At 38.6% G+C, this 15512-nt stretch overlaps 1 protein-coding gene across 1 annotated transcript in view; it reads left to right on the top strand.

The window, feature by feature from the left end:
* LOC126378958 (uncharacterized) overlaps positions 1 to 11291 on the top strand; it is a 170779-nt gene extending 159488 nt beyond the window's left edge. The window contains exon 2 of the transcript XR_007568207.1: positions 11243 to 11291. The gene's annotated coding sequence lies outside the window, so the exon portion shown is untranslated. The remainder of the gene's footprint in view (positions 1 to 11242) is intronic.
* The last annotated feature ends 4221 nt before the right edge of the window (positions 11292 to 15512 follow it).

Below are 15512 nucleotides of genomic sequence, written 5' to 3'. Positions count from 1 at the left end.
TTCTGTGACAAGCCGCCATTGCTAGCCCTTCGATGACGTAAGCGTTACCACTGTGTTACCATTAAATTGGTAACTCCAACGTTCCCTGGACGTAAATTTTATTAATACAGTAAATTACTGACTAAAAATCATTAAAACTGTGTGTATGTAAGTATGTAAATCTTTTACTAAAAGTACATAAATTCCTTGCAAAGTAAATTAAAAACATTGTTTTTGGGTAGTGGGGTGGTTTTTTGTTTTGGTTTTCCCCGAAGGGTAAGGCAAAGGGAACTATGCCCATACAGCCACGTCTTACGTATTTTTTTCTTGATGATTAATTAAATGATGAAAGGTGATGATGATGAAACCTAAGCCCCCACCCTCGGAGTAGACTCGTACTCCGAACCCCAAACGAATTAACTCAAAAGTCCGCATAAACTTTTGAGTTATGAAGCGGATTCCAGGCACGAAGCGAAAATAGGCAGATACACTTTGTTTATTGAATACCTACTCCGATATAATAAGACTGTCGCGAATGTCTTCCGACTAACTTAATGCGATCATTAACCACAAAACACCACTTCGTATTAATTCTTTAGATTATTCAATGAAGAAAGCAAAGTAACTGTCCCGTTCCCGCCATAAAGCCGGTAGTGGGGTGGGTTTATATGTTCGAATTTTGAAATTGGACGCCGACGTTCTTTCGTCTGATTTGAGTATGTCACAGTAATAGTCCGCGCCTGCGTGGCGCCTAAATATTTAATTTGTTTTTCCCTGGTGATTTTTCAACAAACATGCTAATCATTTGCAATAAAATTAAACCTAGGCTAAGTGCATAGTGTTTGGGGTTAGTGCTTTGTTGTGTGCCACGCCAGGGGCCTTTGGCGGCTCAATCATAACCCTGACACCAGTGTTGATGAGGCTGGTATTCCACCTCACAACCCACACGATAAGAAGAAGAAGAGTGCTTAATGTAAAAATAATGTGAATGTTTTTTTAAGTCAAGTGTAAAGCATATTTATTTACTGTGAACCTTCATTGCTCAAAAACTTTTGTTTGTGATTGGTGTGGTATTTAAATACTAAAATAAAAGCTTCTTTCGTAAGTACCTACTTAAGTAAGTAATGACGGTTAAATTAGGTACGTAGGTATTATAATTGGCAGCCCTCAGACGTCACACACACAGATGCGCGTGTACGATAATGTCAATGTGTAGTGTCTGTGTAAAACGAGGTTGTTTGTATGAAGTTTCCGTGGTGTGCCCACGTGATGGTGGGGAGCTGTATCGCCGTCTATAATGGTCAAGCCAACCTTCCAACTCGCGAAGGGAATACCAGCCCGATATAGATTAAGTCACATACTTCAGAAACGCATTTCTGTAATTTTTCCTCACGATGTTTTCCTTCACCACTGAGTGCGTGATAATAATTTAAAATTCGAATATGAATTCGAAAACAATTTCGAACATCATTGGATTAGGCAAGCGTTTTTCGAACTGGGTTACCATGGCTTTTAATACAGAGTGTTAGTGCATCGTAACGAATACTTAGGGGGAAGATTCAGACCATGATTCTGAGTAATATCAAGTGGAAATTTCCGTCGCAAAATTAATGTTTTTTTTTAGTTTTTAAAATTACTTATTTTAAATTTTATACTTTTGCGATGGAGGGAGGCCTTTGCCCAGCAGTGGGACACTTTAGGCTAGATAAGATAAGATAAGACTTTTGCGATGGAAAATTTATCTTGATATTAACTCGGAATCACGAGCTGAATCATCCCTCTCTGTATTTATTATGATGTCACTTACACCCCGTACAAGTACACACAGATATGAGTGTTAAGTGACACCGTAACGAATACTGAGGGGGATGGTTCAGGCCATGATTGTAAGTTGATATCAAGTGGAATTTCCTGTCGGAAAATTCATGAAATTATTTGTGTTATTTTAATTATAGTCAGTGTCAGTTCCTTACTTTTGCGACGGAAAATTCCACTTGACATTAACTCCAAATCAAAAAGTTTTCCTTACGATATTATTAAGTATAATTTTGATAATTTTAGAATGCGGGCCGCGCATTGATATCGCCGCAGTTCAAATCGCGCCAGTCAAATATATTCCGCTTGACAGCAACCAAACAACTCGAAAAAATCTCGAAAAAGGTCGTCGAAAAAACAACTGATTCATGACGCAACGTGGAAAGTTCCGAGGTTCGATCTCAGGGCCACTTTTTGTCGGATTAGACTATTTAAATCGAAATTACCTATTTCGAAAACTAGGCTTAATTTAGTAATGGTTATATTTCTTCAGTCACTACTATAAAAGTAAGGTCGGTTTAAAACCATCTAAACCAATCCGTTTAAAACGAAAAAAAACCGTTTAAAAACGAAATCAACCATTTATTTCCGTTTAAAACGGCTGCTGTTGATGACTATGTTTTTCTTAATTACAACTACATTTTCTTGATTTTACCGAGGTAGGAATATAAAGGAGTACCTTTAAACTGTGTAAATAATTTTTGAATGTGTAATAAGTATACTGTTATTGATAATAATATACTTAGCGTGTTTAGTTTTATAGGTAAGTACTGGTGCTAATTCCTGTAAATACCATCTAATTTTATTTTAAGTTATATCTGTCATTTTCTTATCCGCCGAAAAGGAAAGGGACGGGTAATCGACAAGCATAAAATTTATGGAACACACGTCAATTTTAAGCACAAATCTAAACCAACCGTCTAAAAATTTTACGTCAGTCACTAACCCGACACATTAATTTACTCATTCTTCCTAAAATTAAGAGCTGTGAATCATCCGTCCCTTTCCTTTTCGACGGATATGAAAATGACGGATATAACTTAAAATAAAATTAGGCGGTGTCTGCAGGAATCGGGGCCACTTTCTATTGATATTCTATAAAATAATAAGAAACATGACGTTAAGTGACCCAAAATTGCCCATAATGATATTTAAAACACAGTTCTTTAATTGTTGTAGGCGAGTTTTCAACGGATTAAAACGATTTATATTTTGGGGTTTAAAAATTTGATTTACATCTACAGTCGCACCCATTGGTATAAGGTACTTATACCCAATCTTAGGACAAACCGCCATTGCTAGCCCTTTTTGATGACGTAACCTTGTTACCATTACATAAAATTGCTATTCAAAATTCTAGATTAAGTAAATTAAATTCATCTTTTTTGGGGTTATGAATACGTTTTTACAATAAAATACCAGATAATATTTTTTTGTCAGAAAATAAATTTAAAGCTCACGTGAAGCTTACTTTATGTAAAAAAGCTTATTATAAGATTAATGACTACCTAAATGATAAAAATGTCTGGTATTGAATGTGTTCCTCTAGTTATTAAATAACTTGTAATGTATATCCTCATTGGTTTTTAAAAGATGTGTTGCTGTTGCAGTTTCTTGTCATTTCTTCTCCTCAGCCATAACACCTTGCGAAATGACGTAAATTCAAAAATGTTACATTGACCTTCAACAAGTTTATCCATGATAATTACGTTGAATAAATGATTTTGATTCTGATTAAATTGGTATCTCCAACACTCCAAGGAAATAAATATATTTTATTATTGAAAATTTTGAGAATTACTGACTAATGTATTTAATTACTATTCCTTGTCACATATATAAAGATCATTAAAACTGTAGGTAAATGGGTGAATATCAAAATGTGCTAAGTTTGGTGGCGAACTTACATACTTATTATGTTTTCGTGAAAAATTGGGTTCCGACATGATAAAGGATAGATCTAGTTTTTCACGAAAACATAATATGATAACATAACGTAGCATGTAAGTTAGTCATACTAACATATCTATGGACTGTAGTCTGAAAATAAATGTTTTTTTTTATTTTCATTTTTATAAAGCTCGCCACCAAACTTGGCACATTTTGATATTCACCCAAATCTTTTACTAAAAGGTCGAAATTTCCTTGCAAATTTAAGTACTTAAATATACGTTGTGAGTAATTTATTTTTTACGAAATGGGAACGCAGAGTGGGACGTCAGCTGGGCTAACCTTGAAATGTTAGCTGTCACTTTTGAGCATAAGTACCTGGTTTTCTTATTAAATACCATGATCGCACTATCATCGACATCAACTATGCAGTGTTATTGGAGTTTGCATCGATCTAGAGTTCTTAATTTCCATTCCATGTTTTATGATTATAATAATTAAGTAGGTGCAATTTTAGTGGAATATACTTTTGGGGTTCCGTACCTATCAAAAGTCCTAGGTCCAAGATAAATTATGCAATTATGATTACTGAATAAAGAGTGATTTAGTACATACATAAACTCACGCCCGTAATCCCTAATGGGGTGGGCAGAGCCACAAGTAATCAAAGACAACTTGCAGCCAATGTTGATACGATGTCGTAGGCTGGATATGATGAACCTTATGGTGATAAGGGATCAGTCGCCCATAACATAGCGATTAGCGATTATAGTGATTTAGTAGAAACAAAAAAACCATTTCCTTTTTCTAAAGATATAAAGATTGTGCATAAATTTAGGTACAGTTATAGATAATAGTTGCAGTTATAGTTGCAAATTACGTCTCACTAAATCTAAACTTATTATGAATTTTAATCAAGAAAATGTAATAAAAGCTTGAGTTTGTATGTTCTAATAGCTCGGTGGCGCAGCGGTTAATGCGCTCGGTCTGCGATTGTTGAAGTTAAGCAACTTTCGCAAAGGCCGGTCACTGGATGGGTGACCACAAAAAAAAAGTTTTAGGACCATCTTATGTGTTTGATACACATTCATGCAAAAAAAGAAAAAAGGTGGAAAGGAAGAATCCCAACCACTTGTGCTGTCTCCATACCCTGAAAATAGCCCAGCTCAAAGAAAAAGGGAAACACTTACGTGATCAGCTTCTTCACTCTTTTAACCAGGCCTGGTTTTTGTTGACAGCACAAGCAATCACAGCAGTCTTTATTACGTATTATTCTTGCAAACATCATTGTGAATAATAATATCTCGAGCTCCTCCGTGCTTCGGAAGGCACGTTAAGCCGTTGGTCCCGGCTGCATTAGCAGTCGTTAATAACCATCAATCCGCACAGGGCCCGCGTGATGGTTAAAGGCCCGATCTCCCTATCCATCCATAGGGAAGGCCCGTGCCCCAGCCGTGGGGACGTTAATGGGCTGATGATGATGATAATTGTTAAATTATTTTTTTCAAAATAATTTGATACATTCATTGCGCTCCTACTTACAAATTACTATTAGATATATGTATGTGTTGGTTCAGCAAAAAAGATTTTCGGCTATTAGCCACGGGCCCCTATAAAACCGAAACTGCCGTACAAAAACCTGTTTTAATTTGCAACCGTTTTTTATTCAACCTTAGTGATTCAAGTATTTTTGTACCGTTCTGTGACGTGAGAGGTCCAAAATTAGAAAGGTAGTATGTTTGTGACTATTTTTAGCCACGGAACAAGTTTGTATGGTAATTTATTCGGAGTAATAAGCGCTGGGCGTGCGCGGGGCGCGATCCAATTTCGTGCTTTTAAGGTGATTCTCACACTACCCCGCATGGTGCAGCGTAGCGCGTGGATGCGTGTCCTTCCGTTGCTTGTAAGTATCTGCGTTTGTATCTTCTTCTTATCGTGTCGATGGCAAACTAAATTGTATCGGCCCAAAACTTGGCAACAAGTATGGCGCTATCTGCAGCGCTCATCAGATCCTCCTGCGTACAGGTGTTCGGGCACGCAGGACACGATGTAAGATGTTCCATCGTTTGGGGAACAGTGCCGCACTTGCACTTTAAGGCCGAGCCATCCGAGAAACCCCACCTGAACAAATTGTCCTTACTTCGGCCCACCTGAGTCCGAAGTCTATTTAGAGACTTCCAGTTAAGCCAAGGCAAATCAACCTGGCGGAGGTCTCTCGGACGGCGAAACAAAAGGTTTTGGGAGGTGTACCCGTTCCTGCCAGATCCTGCATCTTTCTTTAGAGCGGTCCCTGTCCGTTTGTCCGTTTGTATAGAAAACACGCACAGTATAACACAGAAAATGCATCTACGCGCGTTCATGCGGATCACGCGCGTACAAGCGGAGAAACAAACCCTCGCGCGTAGGTGCGGGACGAGACGCAAGGTATGGCACACCGAATCCCGCAGTGCCGCGCGTGATTTAGGAACGGCTTTGAATGAAATGAGAATCGCCGTGCGTCAATCTACAAAACGCCCCTACGCGCGTGAGTGCGTGAAAAACCCGCACGATGATGCAGATCTGCACTCCCGCGCGTGGGTGCGTCGAGACGCAGCATGCAGCATGATGCGGGGCAGTGTGAGAATCGCCTCGAGAATTATGCATCTTTTCATAATCATAATCATTTATTTGTGAAACATGTGTAACATAACAATGATCTTACAATTTATATTTTGAGTTTCAACATGTCCAGCCTGGTCGGCATACAAATATTTAACACAAAAATGTCTTTTTAGATGCTTATAAAAAATATCAATAATAATAAAATGCATTAAAATAAATCGGAAACACATAAAATATTAATACATATTAAACAAAGCAACGTCAACAAAGTAGTAATAAGTCAATAATAATAATGTCAAAGATTAGAATAACAATAGTAAAAATATATTCAATCTCCAATTCAGCAAAAAAAAAAAAATTGTAAAAATATATTCAATTCTCTCTTACTATTTTTTTTTTGTGACTTATTGTAGATTTGCATGGCATTCACCACTTGGCCGGACAAATCATGTTACAGTACCATGTCACATTAACTTTTTTGACAAATTGAACTGTATGTCTCACTAAATGTCAAATATGTTGGTGCGACAGAGTCCTAAAGCGGGTACATTATATTGCTCATGGCTGTACACGTATGACAGTATCTCGACTCGCCTCGCACGGTCACACTATGCAAACTGCCGGCGTCGCAGAAGACAGCTACTATACCAGTGTTCTGGTATAATTCTATGTGATCCCTAGTATGGTTAACAGCCTCCGTGGTCTAGTGGTTAGAGCGTTAGGCTCACGATCTGGACCTCCGGGTTCGATTCCCGATGGTGACATTGTCGAAATCACTTTGTGAGACTGTCCTTTGTTTGGTAAGGACTTTTCAGGCTTGAATCACCTGATTGTCCGAAAAAGTAAGATGGTTCCGTGCTTCGGAGGGCACGTTAAGCCGTTGGTCCCGGTTATTAGCCGTAAAAACACCTCCACCAACCCGCATTGGAGCAGCGTGGTGGAGTATGCTCCGTACCCCCTCCGGTTGGTTGAGGGGAGGCCTGTGCCCAGCAGTGGGACGTATATAGGCCGTTTATGTATGTATGTAGTATGGTTAGGACATTGCAGAGTGATCGCGATAGATCTATCACGCACTCAGTGGTGAAGGAAAACATCATGAGGAAAAGTTACAGAAATGCGTTTCTGAGGTATGTGACTTAATCTGTATTGGGCTGGTATTCCCGTCGCGAGTTGGAAGGTGGGCTCGACCATTATAGACGGCGATACAGCTCCCCACCATCACGTGGGCACACCCCGGAAACTTCATACAAACAACCTCGTTTTACACAGACACTACACATTGACATTATCGTACACGCGCTACTGTGTGTGTGACGTCTGAGGGCTGCCAATTATAATACCTACCTAATTTAACCTTTTTTTTTGACGTGACTTATTGTAGGTTTGCCGCCGGTGGCATTAACTACTTGGCCGGACAAATGGGGAGCGCTGAAGGCTCTCACCCAGTACAACGTTTAAGACAACAGGCCTGAGGGTGCCCAGTTGGGCGCGAACCTCGGCTCAGGGCGTCGTCTGAGAGGAAGAATATTTAGAAGAATTAATCGACCCTAGTGGGTCAATAGCGATAAGCGCTGATTGAGGGAAGTCGTCGACCACGCCGGCGGGGTCGGTATCGGGGTCCTGAATTGTTTGGTGTCGCGAGCTCATTGGCTGCCATGGCTAGGGTCGTAGGGAGAATGGAAAACCAATTAATATTTACGATAGGTACTTTCCATAGCCTAGGTGAAGCCTGTTCTGTAGTTTTTCCTCATTCAAATAGACTGACGAAAATAATTTTGTTTTTCCGATCTCAGTAGACTTTAGGACACGTGTATCTGTCGATCGATTTCTCGTACAGTCGCCTTTCAAAATAACTACCCTACCTACATGGGCGCTTCTTCAAACACAAAAATACTGAATACTTGCTTATAAGACCACGGAATAGAAAAATGCGGTTGGAAAGACGTTTTTTTTAGACGTGACTTATTGTAGATTTGCCGCAGATGGCATTAACTATTTGGCCGGACAAATGGGGAGCGCTGAAGGCTCTCATCCGGTACAACGTTTAAGACAACAGGCCTCTAGTCCACTGTCGTCAGTTCAACCCCACTCTCTTTTACTACTCCTTCAAACAGATAACTACGACAGCTCTACTGCTTCTCAAATTCTATAACCACTTTACCGGCATTGTATATTTTATGTGATTAGGCTGCAATTTTATCATTACTTTTCATAAGAAGTAATTTTTTGATAACTAGCCGACGGTACTAAGTTTTTAATTAACTTTTTGAATGGATTGTTTTAAGATTCTGCCTAAAATAGACGTGTGTTCCATAACATATCTGTAGTCGATTACCCGTCCCTTTCCTTTTCGGCGGAAAAGATAGAGACAAGCGTCATCATCATCATCACCAGCCCATTAACGTCCCCACTGCTGGGGCACGGGCCTTCCCTATGGATGGATAGGGAGATCGGGCCTTAAACCACCACGCCGGCCCAGTGCGGATTGGTGGTTATTAACGACTGCTAATGCAGCCGGGACCAACGGCATAACGTGTCTCCGAAGCACGAACTTTTTCTTTTTTGTGGTCACCCATCCTATGACCGACCTTTGCGACAGTTGCTTAACTTCAACAATCGCAGACCGAGCGCTTTTACCGCTGCGCCACCGAGCTCCTCACAAGAGACAAGTGTAGCTTGAAGTAAACGCACCATTATTAATCTATGACTGTACAAAAGTACACACAGACGAACTGTAAAAGATAAAAACGCGCGTTCAAATTTAAGTTTGAAGGAAAACAAATAAAAAAATAATAGGCGATACTTAGCAAGGTCAGGCTTTTTACCAAAATACAAAGAAATCTCATTTTATAACTTATTCTATGAGGCACAAGGTCTAGTTTACTTTTTAGGTTTCAAGCCACGTTCCAAAAGACGGTCTTCAAAACGTTACAAAATGCGCGCTAAAATTAGTTTTATTTTTTATTGGGTGTTTTTTTAGGAACGCAGTGACACATGGGCGGCAGAAGCGCGGAATTTCGGCTTTTTGGCGGGAATGGGACAGTTAACTTTGCTTTCTTCATTGAATAATCTAAATAATTAATTAATTATTTAATTAATTCTGTATTTTGTGTCTATTGTGCTCAATAAAGTATTTTATCTATCTATCTATCTAATTAATACGAAGTGGTGTTTTATGGTTAATGATCGCATTAAGTTAGGCGAAAAACATTCGCGATAGTGTTATTACATTGGAAAATTCAATAAACAAAGTGTACCTATCTATTTTCGCTTCGAGCCAACAAGCCGCTTTATAACTCGAAAGTTTATGCGGACTTTTGAGTTAATTCGTTTGGGGTTCGGAGTAGGAGTCTGCTCCGAGGGTGGGGGCTTAGGTTTCATCATTCATCGTCATCACCTTTCGTCATTTCATTAATCATCATCAAGAAAGAAAAAAATCATAAGACATTGGGCATAGTTCCTTTTGCCTTGCCCTTCGGGGAAAACAAAAAAAAAGTGTGGCATTTAGTATGAAATCGTAATCCGCTCCTTGCCTGCTTTTCCCAATTCATACTTCTATATGCGCAAATTGCAATAGGTGAGTACTGCTTTTTAGATAATACATTATCAGCCCGTCGCACAAAACGTAAATAAGTACCTAGATAGAAAAGTAGTTTATCGTTTTCGATGCTAGGCCCCTACAAAAACGATAAACTATATCTATGGTAACAAGATAAAGCAATATATATATAATATATATATTCTTCTTCTCTAGTGTGAGTTTTTTTTTAAATCATGTTTTATTTATAGAGGGTTTTTTTAAAGCCACCCTCATCGTGTCTCTCTAATACTATATACCTATATTAAACTTAAACAACTGAATTATATTTATACTAAATAAAATCGATTAATCTAACTTTTACGAAAAAGATAATTGTAGTTTAAAAATACCTATTATCAATAATTATTTCTGTTCGTAATGTTTATTTTAACTAATTCATACAACATTCTGGCTGTTCCAGAGTCCGGGTCAGCCAGAATGCCGTTTACTATACCAATATTATAATTATTTCTGAGACCAAGTTGCATCGCCACCCTCGACCCGCTCCGCGCGCACTCCATTGTCACATGGTATACATCTTCGATCATTCCACATAAACTGCAATTAGGAGAAATAACTTTGTGCATCATGTAATCGAAGCTATTCAATGGAATGTGGCCGGAACGCAGTCGAAACGTGAGGACTAAGTCCTGCCGATTCATATGACACTGGTTAAACCAAGGGACACGTGGAAGTGAGGGTTGAATGGTTCTAGTGTGAGTTGTGAGATCAATCACCGACCTCATTTACCGAGGTGGATGACCAACCCCATCAATCCTGGTGTCAAGATTACTATTGAGCCACTAAAAGCCCCTGACATGGCTCGTGTAACTACATACTTAATTAAGTAAATAGTAGCCGGGGCTTAACGCCCTCCAAAGCACGAGCCTCCAGTGGTTTGAGCGTTGGGCTCACGAACCGGAGGTCCTGGGTTCAAATCCCCGTGGGGACATATCACAAAAATGACTTTGTGATCCCTAGTTTGATTAGGACATTACAGGCTGATCACATGATTGTCCGAAAGTAAGATGATCCGTGCTTCGTAAGGCACGTTAAGCTGTTAGTCCCGGTTACTGCTTACTCATGTAAGTAGTCATTACATGAGCCATGTCAGAGGCCTTTGGTGGCTCAATTGTAACCCTGACACCCGTTGATGGGGTTGGTAATCCACCTCACAACCCACATGATAGAAGAAGCACGGATCATCTTATGCTGATCAGCCTGCAAGTTCCTGGTCCTCAAAAGTGTTTTTTGTGGTCCTCGCCGGAAATCAAACTCGGGACCTCCAAATCGAGAGACCAGAGGCATAACATAAGCTAAATATAATAATGATTTTTGGGGAAGTAGGTATGGTTACGAGCTATAATAGGTATGTAGTTATACACTTTGGTACCATGTCACATTAACTTTTTTGACAAATTGAACTGTAGGTAAGTCTCACTAAATGTCAAATAGACAGAGTGCGACAGAGTCCTAAAGTGGGTCCATTACATTGCTCATGACTGTACATTTTTATTTTTACACGTGTCAATGTCAATGCACAAGTAAACAAAAAATATATTTAGTATTTTTGAAGCGGATGGATCGAATTAAATTGGTAAAGTATTCTAGTATTATTTTGCATTTATTTCGCGTTCTGCTCGTGTAACAAAATATAAAACAGACAATGATGTATATCTACAACTTGTATCTATGGATAATCAGATTAGCTTACCGCTTCGGACTTCGTCACATTTCAACTATTTATCTAATCCAGCCTACAAGATCCCACTGCTGGGGAAAGGCTTTCCCTTCCTCTTTCCATTTTTCGCGAACCTGTGCGCCGGTAAGTGTCTAAGTGGTTCAGCGTTCTGCTCATGATCCGGAGGTCCCGGGTTCGAATCCCGGTGGGGACTAATCACTTTGTGATGCCTAGTTTGGTTAAGACATTACAGGGTCATCACCTGATAGTCCAAAAAGTAAGATGATCCGTGCTTCGGAATGAAGGCACGTTAAGCCGTTGGTCCCGGTTACTACTTACTGATGTAAGTACCGCGTAGTCGTTACATGAGTCATGTCAGTGGTCTATGGCGGCTCAATAGTAACCCTGACATAAGGGTTGATGGGGTTGGTTATTCACCTCACAACCCACACGATAGAAGAAGAAGAACACCGAGGTAGATGAGGTTAGTCTTTGATCTTCAAACCAGAACATAAACTTGAGCTTCTTGTAATAAACTAGGTACCTACCACACAAGGATCACAGCGCGTCTTTCTTTTTTTTTCACTCTTGTTTTTCACAAACGGTCGAAGTCCGGCGACCTTGAATTTTATCTTTTAAAAAATATAATTAGTAAACCAATTTTTCAACGTAAAATTTTGGAACGTGTCCTTCGTTCCACGAGGCGCGGTTTTTCCCGCGCTCGGCGGCACGTGTAACCCGAAGTTTGACGGGAAAATACGCAAACTCCCGAACGCTCGGTCACCCTATTATACGGCTAAATAAAAATAACTTTTTTGACGGAATTTATCGTATTTTATTATGCAATTTCCTTCGTTCATGCAATTTCATTTTAAAAGACGATTATCATTTTTATTTTGGTTTGTAGAAAACGTTAGAAATGCCATTTAACCATTAGGTGAAATAAACTAAATAGCTAATATGCGCAAATGTCAAATTGCAATATTGCTTTTTAGATGATTTGCTTCGATATGCCCTTTTAGCCACCAGTTTCACGTTTAGGTATTTTGACTGTGTTATGTACCTACTGCGGTTACGGCTACCTACATGTTTGCCCACAAAAGTATCTGCAAGTTGTCTTCTGATTACTGCTGCTCTACCCCATTAGCACACCCAGGACACTTTATACAAACAACCTCGTTTTACACAGACACTACACATTGACGTTATCAATAGTTATCATACACGCGCATATGTGTGTGTGACGTCTGACGCCATACGATTCAAGTCTAAACTATGTTCGAGGCGGGTAAACCTAGGTCCGGCGTGGTAGGTAGGTAGGTGGGAGCGGAGAGTTGCCATTCTATACGTAGTATTAATCCTTATTCTATGCCATTAGGGAGAACAGGTGTAAAATAAATGTACGACCGTCAAACTATCTTGTTAATTGATCACCGAGTTACTACCCGCGCATACATTCGTATTGTACCTACTTATATTACTTTTTCAACCTTAAAATACATTGTTAGGAACCCGTAAGAACTCGTTATTATGTGCTTCAACCTTTATTGTGTTAAGTGTTAATTTATACCTGTACTGCCTAACGTGAATTTGACACATCTTAAACCCATTATGGGTTTCACTGTCGCAATGTAATAATTTTATAATATCTTTTGTAATGAATAAATAAATAAATAATAAATAGTAGGTACACGACTCGAGGCCTTTGAAATGTGGTGTTGGAGGAGGATGGAAAGAATAAGTTGGACAGTAAGGGTTACTAATGAGGAAATGCTAGTAATAGTAAGGGAAAAGAGGCACAATTATATTGAGAGTTATTGAGGACAGAAGAGGCAGGATGATTGTACACTTAACAAGACACGACGAATTTATTAAGAACATAGAAAGGAAGCTACAAGGAAAGAGATGAAGGGGAATACCAAGGAGAGCTTATATGGAACAGATTAAAGAGAAGGCGAACGTCGTGTCTTATAAGGAAGTGAAAGAATTGGCCTTTGATAGACAAGAATGGAGAATATTATGCCGACAGGGCGGTACACGGCAGCGCACACGTCAGTTATCTAAAATCTGCGTTTATGTGACAAACACATTAAGGATAAAATAATAAAAAAAGGATGCATTTATCATAAATATAACCTACCTACCATAAAATTTCAAAACTGTAACCATGCTAGAGGTACCCAGAGTACTTAACACCTTATTTTAATGTCAGAGAGTTCAGATTAAAAAGAAACAAAGTCGGTTTCTAAAAATATCGAATCATCTCATTTTGGTGTTGGTTCCTATTTAGTTTTTAGGGTTCCGTGGTTCAATGGTTGAAACTTATTTTTGTAACTTATTAAATTGAAAAGCCGTGGTAGTTCAGTTAGAAATATCCACTCCAGTTAGTTAACTGTCACTGTTAGGTCGCAGGACTGGCAGGTTTGAGTTCGATTCCCAGCGCGGACCTAAACCAATTATGTTAGAATTTATTTTCGAATTCATGATTCGATCATCATCCCAAATGATTATCATATGCTCGACGGTGAAGTAAAACATACTCATACATACACTCTGATAAACCTTATGAGGGATTAGCCTACTCGTTACTCATATCATATTAGAAAACACGTTAGAGGTATCCGGCCAAGTAGTTAATGCCATCTGCGGCAAATCTACAATAAGTCACGTCAAAAAAAAAACATTAGAGGTGACAGTTGATGTTACAACATGTCTGAACACTTTCTAACTTTATTTTTTCTTTATCCCACCAGAGAAATTATACAACCAACAAAGTCTTGTGCGGAATTTTAAGCAGCGCCTCTTCCAGCACAGTGATCTAAGGCAAATCTAAAATAAGTAAAATTTAAAACCTGCGGAACCTCATTACGGATCTCGACTCGCGCTTGAAATATTTTTTTAGGTCTGCACGTGTAACTTTTGAAGAGAATTTTATTTTGTTCAAGATTTTTGACTTAGAACGTTGACGTCTGTTACGAGTTTGTGAAAGCATTTTATACTTTGTGTTTAATAGGAACAAGATATATTATTGAACACTTTTGATTGCGAAACTCGACTAATTTATTTAAGACTTATTTTATGTTTAGAATAATTATTACGGAATGGTGTAAATAACATTGAATTCGTTATTAACAAATATCCAATGAATTGTAGCAAAACATTTTTACGTTAAATAATTACACTCAGGACTCGAGACATAATAAAAATCGGGATCAAACATGGTAACATGATCACCAAAAAAAGTTTCTTATAATCTAAAAATCTGTAAAAAATTACATTCGTAAATAAGTTAAATGGTAAAATGAGATCGACTTTTGAACATCAAAAGTCTGGCTTCTATTTCTACATAACATTATAAATTTAATCTTAGTCCCAGTTATCTACCCGATTACTTACAGACTGACGTGAGAAGTGCTCCAAAGCCGTCATTCGCGCGTGTGTCTCCTAATACCTACATTTTTCAGTATCTACAGATCCCCGTATCGATTCAAAAATTTTTTTCGCCTCTGCACGCAGCCGCGGAGATATAAAATTTTTTATATGCCTCCCTCCCCGCGCCGTCTCAAAAATTCTCTGACAAGAAAGTGAATTTATTAGGGGAAAAATGGACGCCCTAGACTTTTGGCGGGAAATGAAGGACACGTTCGTAATTGTAAGGTTATGTTGGTAAAGCTGGTTTTTGTTTTTTTTTAGGTTTTTTAATGGGCACAGAATGACAATAGGTTAGTGTAAGTAAGGTAAAGTAAGTAAAATATTGATTTCCTCTACAAATAACATTGTTCTTGTACTAGTTTACAATCATTTTATAACATGAACATTAATAATATTTGTAGAGCCAGCCTCTAGGGTACCCTGTGGGTCTCCAGGCCTCCACCTCCAGGAATACGGTCATTAATAATGTTATAAATAGAGCAATACAAAGAAAGTAAATAAGTGTACTTACAAACAATAAGTGATTTGTATTGT

The sequence above is a fragment of the Pectinophora gossypiella genome, chromosome 27 (genome assembly GCF_024362695.1).
Source record: "Pectinophora gossypiella chromosome 27, ilPecGoss1.1, whole genome shotgun sequence".
NCBI classification, from domain to species: Eukaryota; Metazoa; Arthropoda; class Insecta; order Lepidoptera; family Gelechiidae; genus Pectinophora; species Pectinophora gossypiella.
This window is presented reverse-complemented; position numbering and strand designations above follow the sequence as displayed.